The sequence below is a fragment of the Tamandua tetradactyla genome, chromosome 13 (assembly GCF_023851605.1).
Source record: "Tamandua tetradactyla isolate mTamTet1 chromosome 13, mTamTet1.pri, whole genome shotgun sequence".
NCBI lineage: Eukaryota > Metazoa > Chordata > Mammalia > Pilosa > Myrmecophagidae > Tamandua > Tamandua tetradactyla.
This window is the reverse complement of record NC_135339.1, coordinates 87,547,658-87,561,394: the sequence shown is the minus strand read 5'-3', so window position 1 is coordinate 87,561,394 and position 13,737 is coordinate 87,547,658. Positions and strand designations below refer to the sequence as shown.

General features: G+C 36.6%; 1 protein-coding gene across 13 annotated transcripts in view; it reads right to left on the bottom strand.

Annotated features, from left to right (window-relative positions):
* The window catches only part of ZRANB1 (zinc finger RANBP2-type containing 1), a 79,509-nt gene that overhangs the window by 37,850 nt on the left and 27,922 nt on the right, over nucleotides 1-13,737 (bottom strand). The gene's annotated exons all lie outside the window — the stretch shown is intronic.

The window sequence follows — 13,737 nt, the reverse complement described above, 5'->3', positions numbered from 1 at the left end:
GTGGGAGAAAGGCACCTTATAGGCAGGACAAGAAACAAAAACAAGAATGAAAAATTCTGATTAAACAAAACCTAAGCTAGAGGACTAGAATAAGCTGAACTGAATGTCAAAGAGCAGATAGACAGCAAAGTCATCCAGCAAGAAAATCCTAGGGGTAAAAAAAAAGGGGAAACAATCTCCAGAATAAACTAACTAAGGTAATTAAATGCCTAGATGCCAGCAAAAAGTAACAAATCATACTAGGAAAATTGAAGAAATGGCCCAGTACCAACAATTCAAATGAGATGGAGGAGTTGAAACAATTAATTCGGAATATTCAAACAGGCATGGAAATATAATAAAAACTGTTCTAGTTTGCTAACTGCTGGAATGCAATATACCAGAAACAGAATGGTTTTGAAAAAGAGGAATTTAATAAATTACTAGTTTACAGTTCTAATGCCGAGAAAATGTCCCAATTAGAATAAGTCAATAGAACTGTCCAATCGAAGGTATCCATCCAGGGAAAGATACCTTGGTTCAGAAGGTCAATGCAATTCAGGGTTTCTCTCTCAAGTGAGAAGGCACATGGTGAACACAGTCAGGGCTTCTCTCTCACTGGAAGGGCATGTGGCGAGCAAGGAATCATCTGCTAGCTTTCTCTCCTGGCTTCCTGTTTCATGAAACTCCCTGGGAGGCGTTTTCCTTCTTCATCTCCAAAGGTCGCTGGCTTGCGAGCTCTCAGGATGTGTCGTTCTTCTCTGGCTCTCTCTGAACTGCTTTCATCCTCCAAAGTGTTTCCTCTTTAATAGGAATCCAGAAACTTATCAAGACCCACCCAAATGGGCGGAGACATGTCATCACCTAATGATGATGATTAACAACCACTCGATTAAATCACATCTCCAGGGAGATGATCTGATTACAGTTTCAAACATACAGTATTGAAAAGGGATTATTCTGCCTTTACGAAATGGGATTTAGATCATAACATAGCTTTTCTAGGGAACATACATCCTTTCAAACCAGCACAAAAATCAAATCTATGAATTGAGGGAGGATATAAAGAAGGCAAGGAATGAACAAAAGGAAGAAATCAAAAGTCTGAAAAAACAAATCACAGAATTTATGGGAATGAAAGACACAGTAAAAGAGATGAAAAAAACAATGGAAACCAACAATGTCAGATTTCAAGAGGCAGAAGACATGATTTAATGAACTGGAGAATGGGACATCTGAAATCCAACAAACAAAAGGAAAAAGAATGGAAAAACACGAGCAGGGACTCAGGAAACTGAATGACAACATGAAACGTAGGAATATAAGTGTTGTGGGTGTCCCAGAATGAGAACAGAGGGGGAAAGGAGGAGAAAAACTAATGGAGGAAATTATCATTGAAAATTTCCGAACTCTTATGAAAGACTTAAAATTACAGGTCCAAGAAGTGCAACGCATCCCAAATAGAATAGATCCAAATAGATGTACTCCAAGATACTTACTAATCAGAATGTCAGATGTCAAAGAGAAAGAGAATCTTGAAAGCAGCAAGAGAAAAACAATCCATCACATGCAAGGGAAGCCCAATAAGACTATGCATAGATTTCTCAGCAAAAACCATGGAGGCAAGAAGACAGTGGGATGATATATTTAAGATACTAAAAGAGGAAAAACAACCAACCAAGAATTCTATATCCAGCAAACTGTCCTTCAAAAATGAGGGAGAAATTAAAACATTTGCAGACAAAAATTCATGTAGAGAATTTGTGACCAAGAGACCGGCTCTTCAAGAAATACTAAAGGGAGCACTAGAGATAGATAAGAAAAGACAGGAGAGAGAGATGTGGAAGAAAATATGGAAATGAAGACTCAGTAAAGGTAAAAATAAGAAAAATTAGATATGACATATAAAACCCAAAACGCAAAATGACAGAAGAAAGTACGGCCCATATAGTAATAACAGTAAATGTTAATGGATTAAACTCCCCAATCAAAAGACAGACTGGCAGAATGGATTAAAAAAACAGGACTCATCTATATGCCTGTCTACAGGAAACACATCTTCGACCCAAGGATAAACATAGGTTGAAAGTGAAAGGTTGGGAAAAGATATTCCATGCAAATAACAATCAGAAAAGAGCAGGGGTAGTTATACTAATATCCAAAATATTAGACTTCAAATGTAAAATAGCTAAAAGAGGGAAAGAAGGACACTTTGCATTAATAAAAGGAACAATTCAACAAGAAGACATAACAATCACAAATATTTGTGCACCAACCCAGAATGCTCCAAAATACATGAGGTAAACACTGAAAACATTGAAAAGAGAAATAGACACATCTACCATAATAGTTGGAGACTTCAATTCCCCACTCTCATCAATGGACAGAACATCTAGACAGATGAACAATAAAGAAACAGAGAATTTGAATAATACAACAAATGAGCTAGACTTAACAAACATTTATAGAACATTACACCCCAAAACAGCAGGATATACCTTTTTCTCAAGTGCTCAAGGATCATTCTCAAGGATAGACCATATGCTGGGTCACAATGCAAGTCTCAATAAATTTAAAAAGTTTGAAAGTATATAAAACATTTTCTCAAATCATAAAGGAATGAAGGCTGGAAATCAATAATAGGCAAAGTGCGAGAAAATTAACAAATATATGGAGGCTCAATAACATACTCTTAAACAACCAGTGGGTCAAGGAAGAAATTACAAGAGAAATCGGTAAATATCTCGAGACAAATGAAAATGAAAACACAACATATAAAAATGTATGGGATGCAGCAAAGGCCGTGCTAACAGGGAAATTTATCGCCCTAAATGCCTATATCAAAAAAGAAGAAAGAGCAAAAATCGAGGAATTAACTGTCCACTTGGAAGAACTAGAGAAAGAAAAGCAACTAACTTCAAAGCAAACAAAAGGAAAGAAATAACAAAGATTAGAGCAGAAATAAATGAAATTGAGAACATGAAAACAATTGAGAAAATCAACAAAACCAGAAGTTGGTTCTATGAGAAAATCAATAAGATTGATGGACCCTTAGCAAGGTTGACAAAAAGAAGGAGAGAGAGGATGCAAATAAATAAAATCAGAAATGGAAGAGGAGATATAACTACTGACCCCACAGAAATAAAGGAAGTAATGAGAGGATACTATGAACAACTTTATCCTAATAAACTAGACAATGTAGATGAATGGACAACTTCCTAGAAAGGCATGAACTACCAACATTGACTTGAGAAGAAATAGACAACATCAACAAACCAATCACAAGTAAAGAAACTGAATCAGTCATTATGAAGCTCCCCAAAAGAAAAGTCCAGGACCAGATGGTTTCACATGTGAATTCTACCAAACATTCAAGAAAGAATTAGTACCAATCCTGCTCAAACTCTTCAAAAAAAATTGAAGAGGAAGGAAAGCTATTAACTCATTCTACAAAGTCAACATCACCCTCATACCAAAGCCAGACAAAGATATTACAAGAAAAGAAAACTACAGACCAATCTCTCTAATGAATACAGATGCAAAAATCCTCAACAAAATTCTTGCAAATCAGATCTAGCACCATATCTAAAAAATTATACACCATGACCAAGTAGGATTCATCCCAGGTATGCAAGGATGGTTCAACATAAGAAAATCATTAATGTAATACACCATAGCAACAAATCAAAGCAGAAAAAACACATGATCATCTTGATTGATGCAGAAAAGGCTTTTGACAAAATTCAACATCCTTTCTTCTTGAAAACACTTCAAAGGATTGGAATAGAAGGCGTTCTAGTTTGTGAGCTGCCAGAATGCAATATACCAGAAACGGAATCGCTTTTAAAAACGGGAATTTAATAAGTTGGTAGTTTACAGTTCTAAGGCCGAGAAAATGTCCCAATTAAAGCACATCTATAGAAATTCCAATCAAAGGTACCCAGGGAAAGACACCTCAGTTCAAGAAGGCAGATGAAGTTCAGGGTTTCTCTCTCATCTGAGAAGGCACATGGTGAGAACACAGTCAGGGCTGCTCTCTCAGCTGCAGGGTACTTGGCGAGCAAGACATCATCTGCTAGCTTTCTCTCCTGGCTTCCTTTTTCATGAAACTCCCTGGGAGGCGTTTTCCTTCTTCATCTCCAAAGGTCGCTGGTTTGTGGGTACTCAGGGCTGTGTTGTTCTTCTCTGGCTCTCTGTGAATCGCTTTCATTCTCCAAAATGTTTCCTCTTTTATAGGAATCCAGAAACTTATCAAGACCCACCCAAATGGGCGGAGACCTGTCATCACCTAATCCAGCTTAACAACCACTCTTGATCAAATCACATCTCCAGGGAGATGATCTGATTACAGTTTAAAACATACAGTATTGAAAAGGGATTATCCTGCCATTATGAAATGGGATTTAGATCAAAACATGGCTTTTCTAGGTGACATACATCCTTTCAAACCAGCACAGAAGGGAACTTCCTCAACATAATAAAAGGAATATACGAAAACCCCACAGCTAACATCATCCTCAACAGGGAAAAACTGAAAACTTTCCCCCTAAGATCAGGAACAAGCCAAGGATGTCCACTATCACCACTGTTATTCAACATCGTGTTGGAAGTTCTAGCCAGAGCAATTAGACAAGAAAAAGAAATACAAGGCTTCAAAATTGGAAAGGAAAAAATAAAACTATCATTGTTTGCAGATGATATGATACTATATGTCAAAAACCCTGAAAAATCCACAGCAAAACTACTAGAGCTAATAAATGAGTATAGCAAAGTGGCAGGCTACAAGATCAACACTCAAAAATTTGTACTATTTCTATACACTAGTAACAAACAACCTGAGGGGGAAATCAAGCAAAAAATTCCATTTACAATTGCAACCAAAAGAATAAAATATTTAGGAACAAATTTAACTAAAGATACAAAAGACCTATACAACGAAAACTACAAGAAATTGTTCAAAGAAATCACAGAAGACCTAAATAAATGGAAGGGCGATATCGTGTTCATGGATTGGAAGACTAAATATAGTTAAGATGTCAATTCTACCTAAATTAATTTAAAGATTCAATGCAGTATCAATTAAAATCCCCAAAACTTACTTTTCAGAAATAGAAAAACGAATAACCAAATTTATCTGGAGGGGCAGGGTGCCCCGAATAGCTAAAAATATCCTGAAAAAGAAAAGTGAAGTTGGAGGCCTGACGCCACCTGACTTTAAGGCATATTATGAAGCTACCATGGTCAAAACAGCATGGTACTGGCATAAAGATAGATATATTGACCAATGGAATCGAACAGAGTGTTCAGATATAGACCTCTCATCTATGGATAATTAATCTTTGATAAGGCAGTCACGCCAACTCACCTGGGACAGAACAGTTTCTTCAATAAATGGTGCCTAGAGAACTGGATATTCACATACAAAAGAATGAAAGAGGATCCATTATTTCACACCCTATACAAAAATCAACTCAAAATGGATCAAAGACCTAAACATTAGATCTAAGACCATAAACCTTTTAGAAGAAAATATAGGGAACTATCTTATCAATCTTATAATAGGAGGCTGTTTCCTAGACCTTACACCCAAAGCACAAGCACTGAAGAAAGAAAGAAATGGGAACTCCTCAAAATTAAACACTTTTGTCCATCAAAGATCTTCGTCAAGAAAGTAAAAAGACAGCCTACACAATAGGAGACAATATCTGGAAATGATATAGCAGATAAAGGTCTAGTATCCAGAATATGTAAAGAGATTGTTCAACTCAACAACAAAAAGATAGACAACCCAATTACAAAATGGGCAAAAGATGTGAACAGACACTTCTCAGAAGAGTAAATACAAATAGGCAAAAAGCACATGAAAAGATGCTCAACTTCCCTGGCTATTAGGGAAATGCAAATCAAAACTATAATAAGATGTTGCTTCCTATGAAACAGAGCTGGAAGGATATTAAGGAATAGGGAGGGAGGGAGGGAGGAAGGAAGGAAGACACAGACAGGCTCAGGGGGTCTGAAGCTTAAGTTTACATCAGACAGACTTCAGACAATTTTATTCTTAACCAGATCCTGGTTATATACTGCAGGATGACAATAGGCATGCATGCATATCCTGAGGGAACAAAGTTCTTATCTTTCAGTACTCTTTCTTCGCACTTAAAATAACCATTTGGGATCAAAGATCTAAACATTAGGTCTAAGACCATAAAACAGTTAGAGGAAAATGTTGGGAGATATCTTATGGATCTTACAACTGGAGGCGGTTTTATGGACCTTAAACCTAAAGCAAGAGCACTGAAGAAGGAAATAAATAAATGGGAACTCCTCAAAATTAAACACTTTTGTGCATCAAAGAACTTCATCAAGAAAGTAGAAAGACAGCCTTCACAATGGGAGACAATATTTGGAAATGATATATCAGATAAAGGTCTAGTATCCAGAATTTATAAAGAGATTGTTCATCTCAACAACAAAAAGACAACCAACCCAATTACAAAATGGGAAAAAGACTTGAACAGACACCTCTCAGAAGAGGAAATATGGATGGCCAAGAGGCACATGAAGAGATGCTCAATGTCCCTGGCCATTAGAGAAATGCAAATCAAAACCACAATGAGATATCATCTCACACCCACCAGAATGGCCATTATCAACAAAACAGAAAATGACAAGTGCTGGAGAGGATGCGGAGAAAGAGGCACACTTATCCACTGTTGGTGGGAATGTCAAAGGGTGCAACCACTGTGGAAGGCAGTTTGGCGGTTCCTCAAAAAGCTGAATATAGAATTGCCATACGACCCAGCAATACCATTGCTAGGTATCTACTCAAAGGACTTAAGGGCAAAGACACAAACGGACATTTGCACACCAATGTTTATAGCAGCATTATTTACAATTGCAAAGAGATGGAAACAGCCAAAATCTCCATCAACAGAAGAGTGGCTAAACAAACTGTGGTATATACATACGATGGAATATTATGCAGCTTTAAGACAAGATAAACTTATGAACCATGTAATAACATGGATGGACCTAGAGAATATTATGCTGAGTGAATCCAGCCAAAAACTAAAGGACAAATACTGTATGGTCCCACTGATGTGAACGGACATTCGAGAATAAACTTGAAATATGTCATTGGTAACAGAGTTCAGCAGGAGTTAGAAACAGGGTAAGACAATGGGTAATTGAAGCTGAAGGGATACAGACTGTGCAAAAGGACTAGATACAAAAACTCAAAAATGGACAGCACAATAATACCTAATTGTAAAGTAATCATGTTAAAACACTGAATGAAGCTGCATCTGAGCTATAGGTTTTTGTTTTGTTTTGTGTTGTTTTGTTTTGATTTTACTATTATTACTTTTATTTTTTTCTCTATATTAACATTCTATATCTTTTTCGGCTATGTTGCTAGTTCTTCTAAACCAATGCAAATGTACTAAGAAATGATGATCATGCAGCTATGTGATGATGTTAAGAATTAATGATTGCATGTGTAGAATGGTATGATCTCTAAATGTTGGGTTAATTTCTTTTTTTCCGTTAATTAAAAAAAAAAAAAAGAGAAGGGATAATTGGAGATGAAGGGATACAGACTGTACAACGGGACTGGATATAAAAACTCAGAAATGGACAGCACAATACTACCCAATTGTAATGCAATTATGTTAAAACAGTGAATGAAGCTGCATGTGAGGTATAGGTTTTTTGTTTTTGTTTTTTTTGTTTTTTTTTTCTTTCTATTATTGTTTTAATTCTTATTCTGTTGTCTTTTTATTTCTTTTTCTAAATCGATGCAAATGTACTAAGAAATGATGAATATGCAACTATGTGATGTTATTAAGAATTACTGATTGTACATGTAGATTGAAATGATTTCTAATTGTTTTGTTAATTCTTTTTTTAATTAATAAAAAAAAAAAATGAAAAAAATAAAAAATAAAAAAATAACCATTTGGGGTAAACAAACATTCTCTTCCTCCTAGACTGTCTAGCATAAATCAGATAACATAAAGCAGCTTACTGTGGCCACCACCCTAATGCCATCTACTCCCAAGTAGTTCCACAGGTCTTATGTTAATCCTGTCTGCTACAATAAGATATCATCTCATACCCACCAGAATGGCCATTATCAATAAAACAGGAAATGACAGTGATGGAGAGGATGTGGAAAAAGGCACACATCCACTATTGGTGGGAATGTCAAATGGTACAACCAGTGTGGCGGTTCCTCAGGAAGCTAAGTATAGAAATGCCATATAATCCGGCAATACCATTGCTAGGTATCTACTCAGAGGACATGAGGGCAAGGACACAAATGGACATTTGTACACCAATGTTCACAGTAGCATTATTTACAATTGCCAAGAAATGGAGACAGCCAAAATGTCCATCAACTGATGAGCGGCTAAGCAAGCTGTGGTATATACATACGATGGAATATTACACAGCTGTAAGACAGAATAAAGTCATGAAGCATGTAACAACACAGATGGACCTTAAGGACATTACGCTGAGTGAGATTAGCCAGAAATAAAAGGACATATATTGTATGGTCTCACTGATATGAACTGACATTAGCGAATGAACTTGGAGAATTTCAGTTGGTAACAGAGACCATCAGGAGATAGAAATAGGGTAGATATTGGATAAATGGAGCTGAAGGGATACAGATTGTGCAACAGGTCTGATTGTAAAAACTCAGAAATGGATAGCACAATACTATCTAACTGTAATACAATAATGTTTATTCAGAACACTGAATGAAGCTGAATGTGAGAATGACAGAGGGAGGAGGCCTGGGGGGACAAACAAAATCAAAAGGAAAGAAAGACAATAAAGACTGAGATGGTATAACCTAGGAATGCCTAGAGTGTATAATGATAGTGACTAAATTGGCAAATTTAAAAATGTCTCTGCATGAGGAAGAACAAAGGAGTATCAATAATGCAGGGTGTTGAGAATAGATGGTAATTAATATTTTAAAACTTTAACGTATGTGTGGACAAGCAAAAAATGTTTATCTGGTACAAAATTTATGTTTTGACTAGGGCATTTCCTAATATAATGTATGCAAACAGCTTAATCAAACAACATAGTACTTGGAACTTGTGTAGGGCATGAGACTTTGTAGGTTTGTATAGAGTGATGCCCAGATAAATCTCAAAGTCATTTGAACAGTGAATAGGAAGTATTTGCTTAGTCCCCTAGGGGGAATGGTGACAAAGGCAGAAAATTCAACTTCCCCAAATGGAGAATTCTTGATACTCTCACAGGCAGTGGGGACAGCCAAAGCAATAGGCTGAGCCTCCAATCTTGGGGGTTGTTCATATGAAACTTAATCCCACAAAGGATAAACTAAGCCTACTAAAAATTAGGCCTAAGAGTCACCCCCAAGAGAACCTTTTCTGTTGCTCAGATGTGGCCTCTGTTTTTCTGGTTTTTTATTGCTTTTTCTGAATTGATGCAGATGTTCTAAGCAAGCAAACTCACTGCTCTCCCCCTTTCTATGTGGGACATGACACCCAGGGGTGTGGACCTTCCTGGCAAGGTGGGACAGAAATCCTATAATGAGCTGGAACTCAGCATAAAGGGACTGAGAAAATCTTCTCGACCAAAAGGGGGAAGAGAGAAATGAGACAAAATAAAGTGTTAATGGCTGAGAAATTTCAGAGTTGAGAGGTTATCTGGGAGGTTACTCTTACGCATTAAATAGATAACACCTGCTTAGTTAAGGTATAATGGAGAGGTTGGAGGGAACTGCCTGAAAATGGGGAGCTGTGCTCTGGTGGCCATATTTCTTAAAGATGATATGGCTGTCGCAGTGTTGATTGTGTAGCTGTAAGAGCCTTGTGTCTGATGCTCCTTTTGTCTACCTTATCGACGGTGTGACTGTGTGGTTGTGAGAGCTTTCTGTCTGATGCTCGTTTTGTCTACCTTATCGACGGACAAGTAAAACATATGGAGTAAAAATAAATAAATAATAGGGGAAACAAATGTTAAAATAAATTTAGTAGATTGAAATGCTGGTGATCAGTGAAGTGGAGGGGTAAGGGGTATGGTATGTATGGAATTTTTTCTGGTTTTTTATTGCTTTTCCTGAATTGATGCAGATGTTCTAAGAAATGATCATGATGATGAATATACAACTATGTGATGATAGTGTGTTACTGATTATATAACAAGAACAGAATGATCATATAAGAATGTGTTTGTATGTGGTTATGCATCATAAACAAAAACTAAATTAAAAAAAAATCATGAAGTGAAATGTTATTTTATATCTAGAATTCCTAAATCATAAGACGAAAGTCTTAAAATATTGAAAAAAAACAAGTCAAAAATTATCTGAAGACAAAATTCCTGCACCAGTGCTAAAAATAATTCTAAAATCTGTAATATCAACTACTTTTGGTAGGAAGGACATCAATAAGCAAGAATGCACATGGAGTAAAAAAAAAGATGTCCCAATTTATAACTGTATACAAGCACATGCTTGCAGGCACAGATCCCATGAAAAGATTATTAAAAAGTGAACCAAGGACATACAAGGAATTGCCAGTTTTCAAGCAGTTTACTTACCTTTTATGGATGCAGTGCCAAAGATCTGTTACAGGAACCTGCATACATTTTGAATTTGAAGACCACCTTTAAGAGAGTATTTTAACTCAAACTCCATTAATTTAAAAAAAAATTGGAGAGGGGCAATTGGATGGTTTTAAATGTTGAAGAGTAATAAGTACATGGCTTTTTATTCCTAGCTCTGCTTTCATTCATTTGTACTAAGAAAAAACTGAACAATAAATCTAAAAAGATGAGTATCTTTTAGTAATACACCCAATCTGGCATCAATATAAAAAACAAGTATATAACACATAAGGTCTCACACACTAAGTTTGCTTTCATGGAACCTATAATTCTCAGACAGTTCTTAAGTTACATAAACCTTGAAACCCAGAGGTACCACCCCTCCAAGATTACAGAATGATTACATCCCCCTATACTTTAGTGTCAGCATCCCTTCTCAACATGAAAAAGTCAGAAGGGGCACTGCCTAAAGATCCCTTTAGATTGGGAGAGGGATCAGAGGAAATGGAAGATATAGGAACAGAGAAATAGGATTTAACAAAAGAGTATGACTACTGGACCACTATATTAATATTTCTTCTAGCCTCCAGTGTTTTGAAGCAGCTAGAAGGAAGAAAATCTGAGATGGTGGAATGGTAGCATGTAACAAACTCTGGGATCTGTTTTTTAACTACTTGTTCAAGTGTGTTTTGAATTATTGTTTTCCTTTCTTTGCTTCGTATATATGTTATATTTTATAATAAAAACATTAAACTAAAAAAATGGACAAAAAAAAGTACATAATTCAGCAAAAGCCTATTGGCACCCTGGAATAAATCTAGCACTCAAAAAATACACATAACTTAAATCTGTTAGAACAGCAAACAATTTTGTTAGCCTTCTCTCTAAGTTCCCAGAAAACGATCTCTGAAAATTAAACATTAGAACACATATATGCTACAGGGCTACCAACAAAGAAGGGATGACGACCACAAAGCAATTTCAAAGGGCAGGGAAATCATAAAAATGAAAAATAGATTGCCCAAACAGCTGCAGTAAACCAAGCTGAAAATCCACAAACACAAGCAGCAAACAGAAAAATATTACAGAAATGCCACATGAAAATTAACTACAAGTTCAAATAATTTAACCAAGCCATGAAATGCTGGGAAATATTAGCATACGACAGATTATCTTGAGATGTAACAATTAGCTTTATTTAGGTATGTTTATTTAGCTGACCTGATAAAAAGCAGTGCTGAGAACACTAATATTCATAGGCATCAAACATTTAAAAGTTTCCAGTCACAGTATTCTTTTCAACCACTCCTAGGAGCAAAGCACACACACACAAATACATAAACACACACACACACACACACACACACACCGCTATATCCTCCTTGTCTAGAAAAGGATAACAACATGACTACATCACATTCAGCAAGTCCCTTACATTAGCTTCTCAGCATCAATTCCTTTCATATATAAAACAAAACAAAACAAACAAAAAAACAATGACTGACCCATACCAGGATTTAGTATATTAAAATTTTTCTTAAATTGTCAAATTAAAATGCTATTTGTGGGTGGGCAACAGTGGCTCAGTGGCAGAATTCTTGCCTACCACGCAGGAGACCCGGGTTTGATTTCTGGAGCCTGCTCACGCCAAAAAAAAAAGTTATTTGTATTTGTTTTCTACTGTTGCTGTAACAAATTACCACAAACTCAATCTCTAAAAGCAACACAAATTTATTATCTTACAATTCTGGAGGTCAGAAATGGGCCTCAGTTCTCTCTCTCAGCCAACATGACAAGCAAACTTACTGCCCTCCCCCTCTCTACGTGGGACATGACTCCCAGGGGTGTGAACAACCTTCCTGGCAACATGGGACAGAAATCCTAGAATGAGCTGGGACTTAGCATCAAGGGACTGAGAAAACGTTCTCGACGTAAGAGAGAAATGAGACCAAATAAAGTGTCAATGGCTGAGAGATTTCAGAGTCGAGAGGTTATCCTGAAGATTATTCTTACGCATTATATAGATATCACCTTTTTAGTTAAGGTATAGTGGTGAGGCTGGAGGGAAGTGCCTGAAACTGTACAGTGTGTTCCAGTAGCCATGTTTCTTGAAGAGGATTGTATAATGATATAGCTTTCGCAATATGACTGTGGGTGAAAACCTTGTATCTGATGCTCCTTTTATCTATGGTATGGACAGATGAGTAAAGTATGGATTAAAAATAAACAAATAATGGGGGGACAAATGTTAAAATAAATTTAGTAGACTGAAATGCTAGTGATCAATGAGAGGGAGTGTAAGGGGTAAAGAAAAAAATAGGGGAAAGAAAGGCTAAAATATTTTGGGTAGATGGAAATACTAGTCATCAATGAGAGGGAGGAGTCAGGGGTATGGTATGGATGAGTTTTTTTCTTTTTATTTCTGTGCTGGCTTGAAATGATATACGGATCCTAGGAAAGCCATGTTTTAATCTTAATCCCATTTTGTAAAGGTAGCCACTTCTAATTCCTATTCACTATAGTATGTTTGAAAATGTAATCAGATCATCTTCCTGGAGATGCGATGTAATCGAGAGTGGTTGTTAAACTGGATTAAGTGACATGTCTCCACCCATTCGGAGGGGTCTCAAAAAGTTTCTGGAGTCCTATAAAAGTAGAAACATTTTGGAGAATAGGAGATTCAGAGAGAGTAGAGAATGCTGCAGCACCACGAAGCAGAGAGTCCACAAGCCAGCGACCTTTGGAGAAGAAGAAGGAAAACACCTCCCTGGGAGCTTAATGAAACAGGAAGCCAGGAGAGAAAGCTAGCAAATGACACTGTGTTCACCATGTGCTCTTTCAGCTAACAGAGAAGCCCTGACTGTGTTCGCCATGTGCCTTCTCACTTGAGAGAGAAACCCTGAACTTCATCGGCCTTCTTGAACCAAGCCGTCTTTCCCTGGAATGATACCTTTGATTGGACATTTCTATAGACTTGCTTTAATTGGGACATTTTCTCAGCCTTAGAACTGTAAACGAGCAACTTCCCCTTTTTAAAAGCCATTCCGTTTCTGGTATATTGCATTCCGGCAGCTAGCAAACTAGAACACTTCCTCGTTCAAATAATTTAAACCACAAAACTGAAATATCTAATCTACTCAAAAAAAAAATACTGAAGAGCAAGTAACT